This window comes from Mirounga angustirostris, unplaced genomic scaffold, assembly GCF_029215605.1.
Source record: "Mirounga angustirostris isolate CCGP_5_RB_7025 unplaced genomic scaffold, mMirAng1.0.hap1 SCAF_2, whole genome shotgun sequence".
In the NCBI taxonomy this organism is placed as follows: Eukaryota; Metazoa; Chordata; class Mammalia; order Carnivora; family Phocidae; genus Mirounga; species Mirounga angustirostris.
This window is the reverse complement of record NW_026991710.1, coordinates 167429109-167442243: the sequence shown is the minus strand read 5'-3', so window position 1 is coordinate 167442243 and position 13135 is coordinate 167429109.

Below are 13135 nucleotides of genomic sequence, written 5' to 3'. Positions count from 1 at the left end.
CTCAGCACCTGATTGCATCTTCCTCAGCCTGCAAGAGCCAGCTAAAGTTTTCTTCAAACCCCATGAAGACCCTTCTTACTCATCTAAGTCCTGCTGATCGGGCCTTCTCTTGCAGTTATGGTCTGTTCTGAATAATTTAGTATGTATGTGCACTGTAACACAAACCCTTTTGGCTGTGATTTTATATATGATATTGGTTTTTTCTCCTCAGTCAGTTTGCAAAAGCCTTGAGGGTCTTATATTTCTCAGGTTTTCCCCTTCCCCAACACCCCTGCCCAACACACACACAAACACACGCATGCGCGCACACACACACACTTAATGCTCACCCATTGCTGTGAGCTTTGAGCATTTGGTACATCCTCAATACCATTTTGTTAGGTTACTGTTGCTCTCAGTCTGCTTCTAGAACTTGCTTTTCTTCACTTCTGCTGAACTGTCTGCCTTCTGGACTAACACCAGCTGCTCTTGTGTGGGGACCAAGTCGGTGACCTATAGCTAGTTCTCAGAAATCATTAGGAAGTAGAAATCCTCTCTAGCTGTCCAAATGCCACCCACAGTCCTTACTGTTCCGAATTTCGCTAGAAGTTGACAGTATGTATACTCAGAAATCTTCCCACCAAACAGATGCCTTGGCTGAAGGTGGGGGAAGAAGAGATCTAAATGAGAAGACTTTTTTCCATGTTCTCTCTTTTTTCCATGAAGGTGGGGGAAGAAGAGATCTAAATGAGAAGACTTTTTTTCATGTTCTCTCAGAGATGATCACTGGCCCGATAGTGTGATTTCTTTTGGGTGTAGACCAATTTCTATTTGGTCTTAAGCACATGGGCCCCAGACACATGTAGATCAAGGCTCATTTCCAGGGTTTTATAGAAATAAAACCAACTGAAATAAAACCAATTTACCATATGTTGAGATGTATGGTCTTGGAAGTCAACTAGACCTAGGGTCAAGTCCTGGATCTGCCACCTACCAACTGTGTGACTTTGGTCTAATGACAGAACATCTCTGTGCCCTTGTTTCTGTATGTTTAAGGTCTGAGAAAAACAGAGAAAATGACACATGTACAGTGCTTCGCACAGGGGCTGGCATATATTTAATTACTCAACAAATGGTCCTCGTTATGCTCTTTGTGTTGTGCCCAAAATGCAGGGTGCAAAGCAAAACCGTTCCCCTTTTCCACCAGGGAGGCCCAGGCTGGGTGTGCCCGGGAGGGGAGGCTGGTGGGACGCACTCCCGGATTCCCGTCGAGTTGCTCTCCAGGGCTGTGCCGGGAAAGGCTGCCTGCAGCTGGAGGCTGTGGTATTCTGGGCGGGTCCCTGCAGGCTTCAAAGGCTCAGCCCTTCCTTTTGAAGGGGAGTATTTGCAGCTCATTAGCTCTGTGGCAGAGACCACCAACCAAAGCAAATAAGGGTTCTGGTTTAGCCTGCACAAGATCCCCCCAAAGACCTCTGCAGCTTTTTAGAGAAGAGACCTTTGCTTCCCCTAGACTGGCTCCACGAGGAAAGGCGGGCTGTAGAGCACAACGGTATGAGGGTATGAGCGCATCATGGGCCGGGGCTCTCCATGTTGCAGAGAAAGCTTCAGACCCTGCAGAATGATCCAGCTTCATCGGCCTAGCACAGTGTCATGCACATCTGGACAATTCGAAGAAAAAAAATGCGATGATGATGTTGGTGCGATAACATCATTCCCCGAAGAACTCAGGCAAGATATACATCAGAGACCAAGACAAATATCCACACCAGGCCGTGCTGCCGTCCTGATCGGAGCCCTAGAATAAAGGGGTGGGGCTTCTTGCTGTTTCCAGGACAGAGAACCCCACAATCATGGGGCTCCCACGAACTCCAGCCCAGGATTCTGTGTCCGGGCAGGAATGTGTCTAAGTTAACCTAATTGTAATGAGCACACTGAGTTCGGTCTCTCCAGACCTTTGGGGGGGGCGGGGGAGGGGGCGGGGGAGGAGGGAGATTTCACAAGTGCCCCCACTCACCACTGGTGGTATCTCATAGCTTTCTCTACCCCAGGGCTGTGGCCCTCTTAACTTGGCTTCCAGGGATTGGGCTCTAGGCTGGCCTCAGAGGGAAAGAAGTCTACAGTCTACATCAGGACCAGGGAAAAGAGCACTTTGCCCCCTTAAACACCTTTCCCTGGGTGGGTGCTGCCTGCAGTAATTTTAAAGCCTTTAATCCCGCAATTAGGGAAGCCTGAAAGGCAAATATTTGTAGGTTAACCTAACACAGGGTTTTAAATCCACACATAAGTACAAATGGTGGCGTTTAAAGATAGTTCCCCAGGGCATGTTTTACTAGGCAGGCAAGAGATGGTTAAGGTACTAGGTTTTACAAACCTGGCAGGAAGGAACCAGGACCCACTGGATAGTTCCGCCCAAAGTTTTTACTTGGGGTGGTGGATTAAGGGCCTTTGTGGACCACAATGACCCTTCTTTATTGGAAGTCAATAGAGGGTAGATGTGGATTGATTGGCAAAGTCTGGGTGATGCCGTGTGGTGGGTGCTTAATCCAGACACCCAATGTATTCCTGTCGGCAACAAGGTGACATTCTGGTGAACTTGGAAGGACAGACCTTTGGTCTTCTCTGTTCACTTAAGATGCCTGGATGTCCCTAAGGATGCCAACACTCTATCTCATTTAATCAGGAGATTTATGGGGAAAGAGATTAAGGTGGTCCTGAGAAAGGACAGTGTTTGAGGCACGTGAAGAGTCACATTTACTCAGGTACTTGTGAATGTAAAGAAGTGGGGTTGGGATGGAATTTGAGCTGGGCAGGGGAATTGGTGGGGAGTGAAAGATGAAGGAAGTAGAAAGAGGGAAAAGGAAGCACAAGAATGCTTTTTAAAAATGTCTTTATATTTTAAATGGGAATAAGTGCAGGGGGGAAAAAGAGAAAGGGGAGAGAGGCAGGGGCAATGTCATAGAGACTTTTCAGATCCTCGAAAATGGACCTTTTATTTCCCCTCCTCTCTCTGCAGCCAGGAATCAAGATTTTTTTTTAAAGATTTAATTTATTTATTTGACAGAGAGAGACACAGTGAGAGAGGGAACACAAACAGGGGGAGTGGGAGAGGGAGAAGCAGGCTTCCTGTGGAGCAGGGAGCCCGACGCGGGGCTCGATCCCAGGATCCTGGGATCATGACCTGAGCCAAAGGCAGACGCTCAACAACTGAGCCACCCCAGGTGCCCCAAGATGTTTTTCAAGAACATGCTTCCTTGTCCAGCCGTGCAGGTAGACCCCACATGTCACTCCCATATCCTGGCTCCTTTTCTGAGACGGAGATGATTTTCTGAAGCGTCTTCTCTTTTTTTCTGAGGCTTTGCGGCTAGCCAGCAAATAGTTAAGGTTCTCTCACTTTTCCTCTCCTCTCTTCTATTCCTTTCCTTTCCCTCCCATCCCGGCTGCCCTTCCATACTGCCTGCTCCCTCTCCTTTTCCTCCTCCACCCCCCTGCCCTTCCTCTCCTCCTCTCCTGGGCAGGCCTGGCGTCCTGCGAGAAAGGGCAGACAGGATTATGCCAAGCAGCCCACAGCTCCGGCAGCGCTGCTGGAGACAACTCAGCCAAGTGGCCCAAACTAATGAATTCAAGACCCGCTGGGCTGGCCCATAGAAATTGCTAGGCCTCGGCCTTGCAGGAAAAAACAGAAAAGTGACCCCTTGTCGGGAAGATTTACACCCTGAGGCCCAGCAGGCCCTATTGCGTCAGGCAAACAATTACTCGGAAAACTACATTTTGTTGAAACAAAGGACACTCAAAAAAATCATTTAATTCCTTGTTGCTGCCTCCCCCCACAGCAGTTTTGCTTTCCCAAGTCACTGGCTCCTTCCTCATAGCGTCCCACGGCTCACAGAGAACCTGGGTTTGGCTGCTTTGAAATCAGATGAGCAGGCCAAAGTACTGCGAAAGAAACTGAGGGCTGCTGGAGGGGAGATGGGGGGGTAGATGGGGTAACTGGGTGATGGGCATTAAGGAGGGCACGTGCTGTGATGAGCCCTGGGTGTTATACGCAACGGATGAATCATTGAACACTACATCAGAAACTAATGATGTACTGTATGTTGGCTAATTGAATTTAAATTTTAAAAAGTAAAAATAAAAATAAAATAAAAACTAAGCGCTGCATCTGGAGGATGAGACGCCCCTCTAGGAAGGGGAGTTTGGTAGGAGCAGGAAACCCAAGCCCAGGGCTTGACTCTGGTTTGCACCCTTCACCCCTCCAGCAAAAGCACTTGGAATTCCCTCCCGCTGGGGTGGGGCGGCCGGGCTGGCAGACTCGGAGAGGGAGTTCCCAGCACTGCGGCCCTGCTACGTGATCCGGAGCCACCCAGTGCAGCCTGGGTCCAAAATCCCTACTCGTTAGGGGCAGCCACAAAACACAGTCCCCCCAAAGTGGCCACAAGTCTTGGAGAGCTCTCTGTGGGACTTGATTACTGTTTTCAAGTACTTAAAAGCTATCATTTGGAAGAGAGAGAGATTTATTTGGTGTGGAGCCAGAGGGGAAAATTAAGGCCAACAGTGGGAGTTATAAGAAAACAGAGGCAGGGCTCAGTAAAAAGCAGCTCAGTGTTGCTGCTGGTGTCATTGGGTGGGGTAACGTGTGGCCTGGGAGGCAGGGGTGCCCCCAGATCTGGAGGTGTTCAAACAGAGGGAATTTTGAGCCGGGCAGACGCTACTGGAAGAAAGTGCCTGGCATGTACACAGCAGGTACTCAATGTTTGTTGAGTGGGTTGATGACTGTAAACCAAAGGGCAGAAAGTTGTGTTAAGCAGTACCTAGAGTCTTTTCCAACAATGACTCTCTGGGAGTCTGAATGTTTTCTCGCTTGTCAGAGGCCAGAAATAGAACAAAGTTTGGAATCTGAGAGAACTAGGTGCACACACGGAGCTCACTGGAGGCTGTGGCAGGAACAGGAGTGAGGCTGCAGGCCTCCTTTCCTGCGGCCTCAAACACCGGGCTGGTTTCTAGCAGGACCCAGGAACCACACAAGGGGCTGGAGCAGCAAGCTCTTTCCTTCTCAGCTTTGAACATAACTCCTCACAGTGCTCCGAGAGAAGCCTGGGGGCCTGCGAGCCCGCTCAACAAGACCAAAGGGGAGGAACGGCATGGGTGGGGGTGGGCAGACGTGCGTCCCTCCTGCCTCGGTCCAACAGACCCGCTGTGCTTTTCTGTGTCTGATATACTGGAGTCCCCTATAATGTTTTTTAAGACAGGGCTACATGCTGAGAAGTTGGAAAATTATAGGTCTACAGGATTCATGCACTTATTGAGCACCTACTATGTACCAGACATTGTTCTAGGTACTGGGAAGACAACAGTGAAATGCGTGGACAAAACTGCCTGGCCTCAGGAGCTTGTATTCTAATGGAGGCAGACAAACAAACAGCAAAGCAGAGGGTGTCAGAAGGTGCTAAGTGCTGTGGAGAAAAATAAAGTAGAGAGAGGGAAGAGGGGCTGTGGAGAACTGCAATTTTAAATTGGGCAGTCAGACAAAGCCTCACGGAAGAGGTGACATCCGAGCGAAGACTTGAGGGGGGTGAGTGAGCCCTGTGGGAAGTGCCTTCCGGGCTGAGGACCAGCTGGGACAAAGGCCTGTCTCGTGGGTTGAAAAACAAGGAGGCCGGTGTGGATGAAGAAGCAGCATGTGGTGGGCAAGCTTTCATGGTGGCTCCCAGTGATCTCTGCCTCCTGGGATCCATGCTTTTGTATAATCCACTGCCCTTGAGTGTGGGCTGGACCTAGTGATTTGCTTCCAACAAACATAATACAGCAAAACAGGTGGGCCGTCATTTCTGGGAATAGGTTACCAAGACTCTGGCTTCTGCCTTGCGTGCCTCCTCCTACTGTCTCATTTGCTTGCACCTGCCATGTTGTGAGTTGCCTTATGGAGAGGCCTGCCTGACACAGAAGAGGGGGAGGCCGGAGGCCAACAGTCTGAGCAGCTGAGGCCCTCAGTCACGTGGCCCGCAAGGAACGGAGTCCTGCCGACAACAGGGTGAGTGAGCTTGGAAGTGGATTCGCCCCTAGGTGAGCTTTGAGATGGCCACAGTTCCAGACAACACTTTGATTGCAGTCCTGTGAGAGACCCAGAGCCCTCAGATGCACCTACGCCACATCCTGCCTCCTGACTGGAAACTGAGATAATACATGATTCTTCTCTTAAGCCACTAAGTTTGGGGGTAATTTATTATGCATTCATAGATAACTAATACCCAAGGGGAGGCTAGTAAGCTTACACAGGGCTAATGGGAGCCAGACCATTTTGAGTTCTTGGTCGTTAAAGCCCTTTGGCATTTCCCTGAGGGAGGTGGGAAGCCTTTGGAGGGTTTAAAGGATAGGAGGGATGTAATCTGACTTACAAATCTTTAAAGAAGATCATTTTGGTTGTTGCCTGGGGAATAGACTTAGAAGAGGGGCAAGTATGGGAGTAGGGAGACCTGTTAGCAGGTCATTGCCTGCTAATAATCCAGGTGAGAGATGATGGCTTAGACCATGATGGTAGCAGTGAAGGTATGGGAAGTGGTCAGAATCTGAATTTATTTTGAAGGGGAGCCAACAGGATGTGATATGTGATGGGGAGCGTGAGTCAAGAAGACTCTAAGTTTTTTGATGGAACAGATAGAAGGCTGGAGTTGTCATTAAATGAGATGGAGAAGACTGGTAGAGGATTAGGTTTGGGGAAATAAGTTCTCGATGCCTATTGGATATCCAGATGGGGACAGAAGTACACTGTTGGGTATTTAAGTCAAGGGTTCAGGGGAGAGGTCTGAGCTGGAGAGGTAAATTTGGAAGCCATCAGCAAACACATTTTAAGTCATGAGACTGGATGAGATCACAGTGGTGTGAAGAGAAAAGGGAAGAGGTGCACCATTTGATCAGCCACCCCACTTCTGGATATACACCCAAAAGAATTGAAAGCAGGGTCTGGAAGAGATATTTGCACACCCGTGTTCATAGTAGCATTATTTCTAATAGTCAGGAGGGGGAAACAACCCAAGTGTCCATCGACGAATGAATGGATAAATAAAATGTGGAATATACATACAGTGGAATATTATTCAGCCTAAAAAGGGAAGGAGATCCTGTTACATGTTACAACATGGATGAACCTATAGGACATTATGCGAAATAAATAAAATAAAGTAAGTAAAAATAAGTAAAATAAGCCAGTCCCAAAAAGACAAATACTGCACAATTCCACTTATATGAAGTACCTAAATTAGTCCAATCCCTAGAGACAGAAAGTGGAATGGTGGGTTGCCAGTGGCTAGGTAGGGAGGGGAATGGAGGGTTGTTGTTTAAGGGGTATAGAGTTTCAGATTTGCAAGACGAAAAAAATAGTTCTAGAGATTCTCTAGAGTTCTAGAGATTGCTTACATGATAATGTGAGTGTGAATGTACTTAACTGTACCCTTAAAAATGACTAAGATTGCAAATTTTATGCTATATATATTTTACCACAGTTAAAATATTTTCAATGTTACAATAAACAAACACTAGCTTCAAAAAAAAGGAGGGGGGGCAAGGCAGTCCAAGTCAGAGCCCTGGGGTACTTGAATGGAGGGACGTCAGGGAGCTGGGGAGGAAGTAGAAAAGGCTGATGACAAGGAGCATCTAATGAGGTAGGAGGAAAAGCAAGAGAGGGTGGTATCTGGAAGCTAAGTAAAGTGAGTACCTCCAGGTGAAGGGGATGATTATGTCAAATGCCCTTGAGGGTCGAGAAAGATAAACACTGGATTGAACAATGTCGGGGCCATTGGTGACCTTGGCAAGAATAGTCTCATTGGTAGGGATGGAAGCCTGAATGAATAGGTTGAGAGGAGAAGAACTGGGGACAATGAGCATACCTAGCCTTCCAGGAACTTTGCTCCAAAGGGGAGCAGAGCAGTGGGGTCAAGGAGGTTTATCTGTTTTAAGACAGATGAAATAATAGTATGTTGGTATGTGGACAGGAATGACACAGTAAAGGAAACGCATGAATGAAGCAGGACAGGAAGGGGGAACTGCTGCAAGGATGTCCTTGAGGAGGCAAGGGGGATGCGATCTAGTGCACAAATCTCCCTGAATGAGCCACCAACTTTCCTGTTTCTGGACCTTTTGCTTCCTCCACAGGGAATGTTGTCCTTCACTGTGGCCCCTCTAACTCCTGTCCTCATCGCCCCAGGAGAGGGAGTTTCTCCCTCACCCCGCAGAGTTCTTAATCATGCCTTCCTGATTTCCGTTTCTACTCCGAATTGCTGTGTTCCCTCCCTTTCTAGACGGAGAGCTCCCTGCGGGAAGCAGCCACACCTGAGTCTTCATCCGCACCCTCAGGGCTGCGGACACGTAAGGCGAGCTCGCTGCGCGCCCCACTGCGCTGAGCGCGCCATCCCAACAAGACTGAAACGTAACTTGACGAAGGAGCCAACAGAGGCTTGGAAGAGCTTGTCTGAGTCACCGAGACAGAGAGTGACTCGTCGGGGCATCCCAGGCTGGCCTGCTGTGGCAGCCGCGCGCCCCGGGGCCCTGCCGAGCGCAAGCTGGGGGCGGTCGGCAGCAGCGAGGAGCAGCGAGAAGCCGGGGGGCTCTGGGACGGCCCCCGCCTGGCTCAGCTCTGAGAGCTCCCCCAGGCTGAAGACAACGGCGGCAGAAGGGGGGCGGGGGTGGGACGGGAAGAGAAAGAGGAAAGAAGGGAGAGCAGAAAAGGGGACGACAAGGGGGGAAAGCAGCCGAGGAAAACCGGGGTGTGAGCTGGGGTGGAGAAAGGGAAGAAGAAAGCAGAGTGGGAGAGAGGAACCGCCATTCCTTGGGCCCTTTGGCCCCGAGCTCCGGGCGGGGTCGCTCTCACTATCCCCTTGCCTCATTCTGAAGGAAAGGGGCACGGGAGGCTATTCCCGGGAAGCAGAGGGGGGGCCCTCTCCATCCCTCGAGGTCGCTCGTGGTGTGCGCAGGCCAGCAAGTGGGGAGGATGTCCGGCCTGTGGAGAGCGCGCTCCGTCATAAGGGGCTAGCCTTGGACCAACGCTCCTCGGCCTCACACAGTCCGGCCTCACACGGCTTCCTCCCGCATGTGCTCGGCCTTGTCCCAACAGCCGTCACGTCTAGCAGTTAACTACAAGAACTGTAAAATGGTGCCATTTTGGAGAGTGCGCCGTTATGGAACAATTGTTTCTCCCTGGCATCCCTCTCAGAGTGATGTCCCTTTTGATAGGAGTACTTTAGGTGGGATTCGCGGGCTTCTCGGGCTCTCTCTTGAGAGCGGCTTATGGCTGGGGAAAGAGCCACTAGAACACCCGTTGGTGGGGAGTGGGAGAACAGAACAGAGTGTAAATCCAGAAGGAGCTGGAGTTGTGCCAGGAACACACCCATCCTGAAGGCCTCTGGGCCCCCTAGACAGCTCGGGCTGCCCTGGAGCCAGGAGCTCTGAGTACACTGGGACTCGGGTGGCAGACTTTGGCCTTTGTTCTGGTCCAGGAATACTCTGGGGCCTCCTGGAATGGAGCAAGCCATCCAAGCCCCTCCTGAGGACTCTGGCCTCTGTCATGTGGGGAGTTGAGGTGGCCAAGGTCTGTCTGAGTTAGGCTCCAGGGGAAAACATCCTGGCTCCACTCTACCCCTGGGCCCATGGCCCAAGGCAATGAAACGGATAGGGAGTGTCCTAGGGCAGGGCCCTGCCCTCTACACAGAGGATTTGATTTCAGGCCTGGACCATTAAGGGAATGCCATGGTGAAAAAAGAGAGTTTGGCAGGTTTTTTAAAAAGCTAAAATAATTGGCCATCCACGCCAACAGCTCATTAGTTCAAGCCAGATGCTTCATTGCAGACAGACTGCCTTGCACCCTGGGCAAAGGGTGCTCTGATTTCTGCTGCTAGCTGGGAAGGGGTGCCTACCGCTGGGCTTGCCTTGGCAGCTGGCTCCTTATCCAGCCTAGGAGATGAAGTAGACAGCCATTCATCACCATGATGAGCACCTCAGCGCTGAAACGCCTCCAGATTTCACTCTTGGCTTCCAACTATCTGGTGGAAAAGCAGAATAAATAGAAAGGCTAAGAGCCTGGCTGGAGGTTGAGATCCTGTCCCCTAAGAGAAGAACTAGAGCCTTAGAAAGTGGCTTTATTCATAGCTGGAGGAGATCTCCATGGGGTGCCAGGAAGTCTTGCCATTTGTAAACATGCCTGCCAAGTTTATCTTCTTGTCATCCCACCTTCCCACTTTAAAGAACTCTGCATGTAGAGTCAGAAGGCCCATTCTGCCTGGTCACCAGAGGTGGGACCGTAGGAAGGCCAGTGGGCCTTTCCAGACCTTGTTTCCTCATCTGTATATTGGGATTGTGATTTTACAAGACCAGGTGAATGAAAGTGCTTTGTAAATAAGGAATCAATAAATAAGGAATTCATAAATGTGGGTAGAGTTCAAAGTTAATGTCATAGTGGGGGCCTCATAAAATCTGATTAATCAGGTCTGGCTACCAGGAATATTTTATAAGTGAGAAATGGAAAAGACATCTCTGGGGCTAGTGTTTAGGTCTGTCTTGGAGAGTAGGGCTGTCTCCCAGTAGGACTGGTAGGACCTAAGACCCCAGAGAGCTCACTGAGAGTTAGAAGACGTCTCAACACAGGAAGAGGAGATCATCCAGGGTTTGTTCATTAACTCCTTCCATTCCAGGGGCCTCCTCTTTTCCTGCATAACACTGATCAGAGCATCTGAGGTCTGCTCTGGATGGGTCAACTCTGAGCTCCAGCCTCCAGAGCCACTGGAGGCAGAAAAGAAAGAACTCCCATCTGGAGGTTGGAGCAACCCTCACTGACATTCCAGCAGATTCCAAAGAGGTAGAGTTTCAAAAACGCATATAAGGCCAAGTCAGTCTCAAGGCCAGATGCTCCTGAAAGCCTGGGGGCCAGTGCCCCGCTGACTCCTGAGGTAGTCAAACCCTGTTAAAGTGCATAGATGTGCTCAAGATCTAGGGCTACCCCTTTCCTTCAAAGACAAATCATAAAATTAAATTATCTCATTTTTCATTTTTTAGTTGGTCACATGTAAATTCCATGAGAGGCAAATTCTGCCTTAGAAGGAGTTTGGCACTAGGTAGTTACTTAATAAATATTTGTTTAAATGAATGAATGGTATGGCCTTTCATCTTGCTTTTTATTTTTATTATTTAAAAAAATTTTTTAAAGTAATCTCTACACCCAATGTGGGGCTTGAACTCACGATCCCGAGATCAAGAGTCATATGCTCCACCAACTGAACCAGCCAGGCGCCCCTCATCTTGCTTTTTAATCTCTTCCCCCATGTCCTGTTCTTTTTATTTTATTCTGACCATCCCTACTCCAGCTTAGGAATCCATATGGATAAATGAATTATATACTGATAAATAATGGGGTTTTGCCTAGGCATAGACCATTCATATGTATATTCATTCATTTATTCACTCAACCTGGAGCTATATATCCATATTAAATGTTTTATAGATGCTTCAATTCTCACTTTTAAAGGAAATAAAGAGAAACAAAAGTAAAAAGATTAGCGAGGAAAAAATGGAACTCATTGCTCACAGATTCCATGTACTTAGAAACACTGAAAGAACCCTCAAATAAACTTGGAATTAGTAAGCGAGTTCAGCAATGTCACTAGATATAAGAGCAATGTGCAAAAATCAATTGTAAACCACTTAGTAAATGACATTTCTAAATGATACCATTTATAATAACATAAAAACTAAAATGTTTAGGAATAAAATCTAACAAAAGATATGCAAGAACTGTTCACTAAAAATTATAAAACATTACTGAGAGATATTCAAGAAAAGATCATTAAACATACCATAGAACATACCATGTTCAGGGACTGGAAAACTCTGTCCTGTACAGAGTCAATTCTCCCAAAATTATCAATAGACTCAATGCAATTCCTATAGAAATCCAGGCAGAGTTGTACTGTTGGTGGAAACTGAGAAGCTTATTCATAATCTACATGGAAATGGGCCTATGCACAGCAAAAACAATCTTGAAGAAAAGGAACACGTTTGGATGAGTTGTATTATTAGATATAAAAACTCATTATAGATCTACAATAATTAAATTATTAAAAGATAGACACACAGACCAATAGAACAGGTGAGAATTCAGAAATAGACCCAAATATATGCAGTCATCTGGCTTATGGTGAAGGTACCCCTGAAACGTGGTGGGAGAGTGATAATGATGATGATGATAAATGATACTAGATTCATTACATGTCCAACTGGAAAAAATAAATTTGATTCCTACCACACGTTATACACAAGAATCAATTCTGGGCAGACCATAGACAAATGTGAAGAGCAGAACAATAAAGCTTCTAGAAGAATATATATGAATATTTTTGTGACCTTAGGGTATGGAAAGGTTTTATAAACAGAACACAAGAAACCCTTGTCAAAAAGGAGGAAACTTTGTTAAAATTAAGAATTTCCATTCTTCAAAAAACACCATTAAAAGAGTGACAAGTTAATGTTTTTGTGTTTTGTGTTACATACATCTGACAAGGGATTTATCTTCAAAATATACAAAGAATTCCGACAATTCAGTAAGAAAGAAAAGAAAAAAAAAAAAGATGACCCAAGAAAAAAAGAATTTGGTGAATGACCAGTATGGCTAATTCACAGGAGAGGATATCTAAGTAGCCAATAAGCATATGAAAAGGTACTTACAGGAGAGGCTAAAGTGTGCAGCCCAGAGCACCTCCCTTTTTAAAAAAAGATTTATTTATTTTAGAGAGTGGTGGGGGGAGTAACAGAGAGAGTGGGCAACTCAAGCTCAGCATGGAGCCGGATGTGGGATTCCATCCCACAACCCAAGATCAGGACCTGAGCTGAAACCAAGAGTCAGACGCTCATCTGACTGCACCACCCAGGCGCCCCAGCCCAGATCCCTTTTAGGACTAGAGCACTCATTCCCCAGCTCCTGGCAGTATTGCTCTCGGCTTTGTCCTTCTCTGGGCATTGCCTTTGGCAAAAGAGAACTTTTACCCACAGTCATACTCCTTCCCAGGGAGAGCCCACATCCAGTGATTGGTCAGTACTGGGTATAAACACCTGGCCCCTTGCCTCAAGGCGGGACAGCTTGGAAGGGTCAGGCCAGCTCCAGAGCTGCCCACAGGATCAG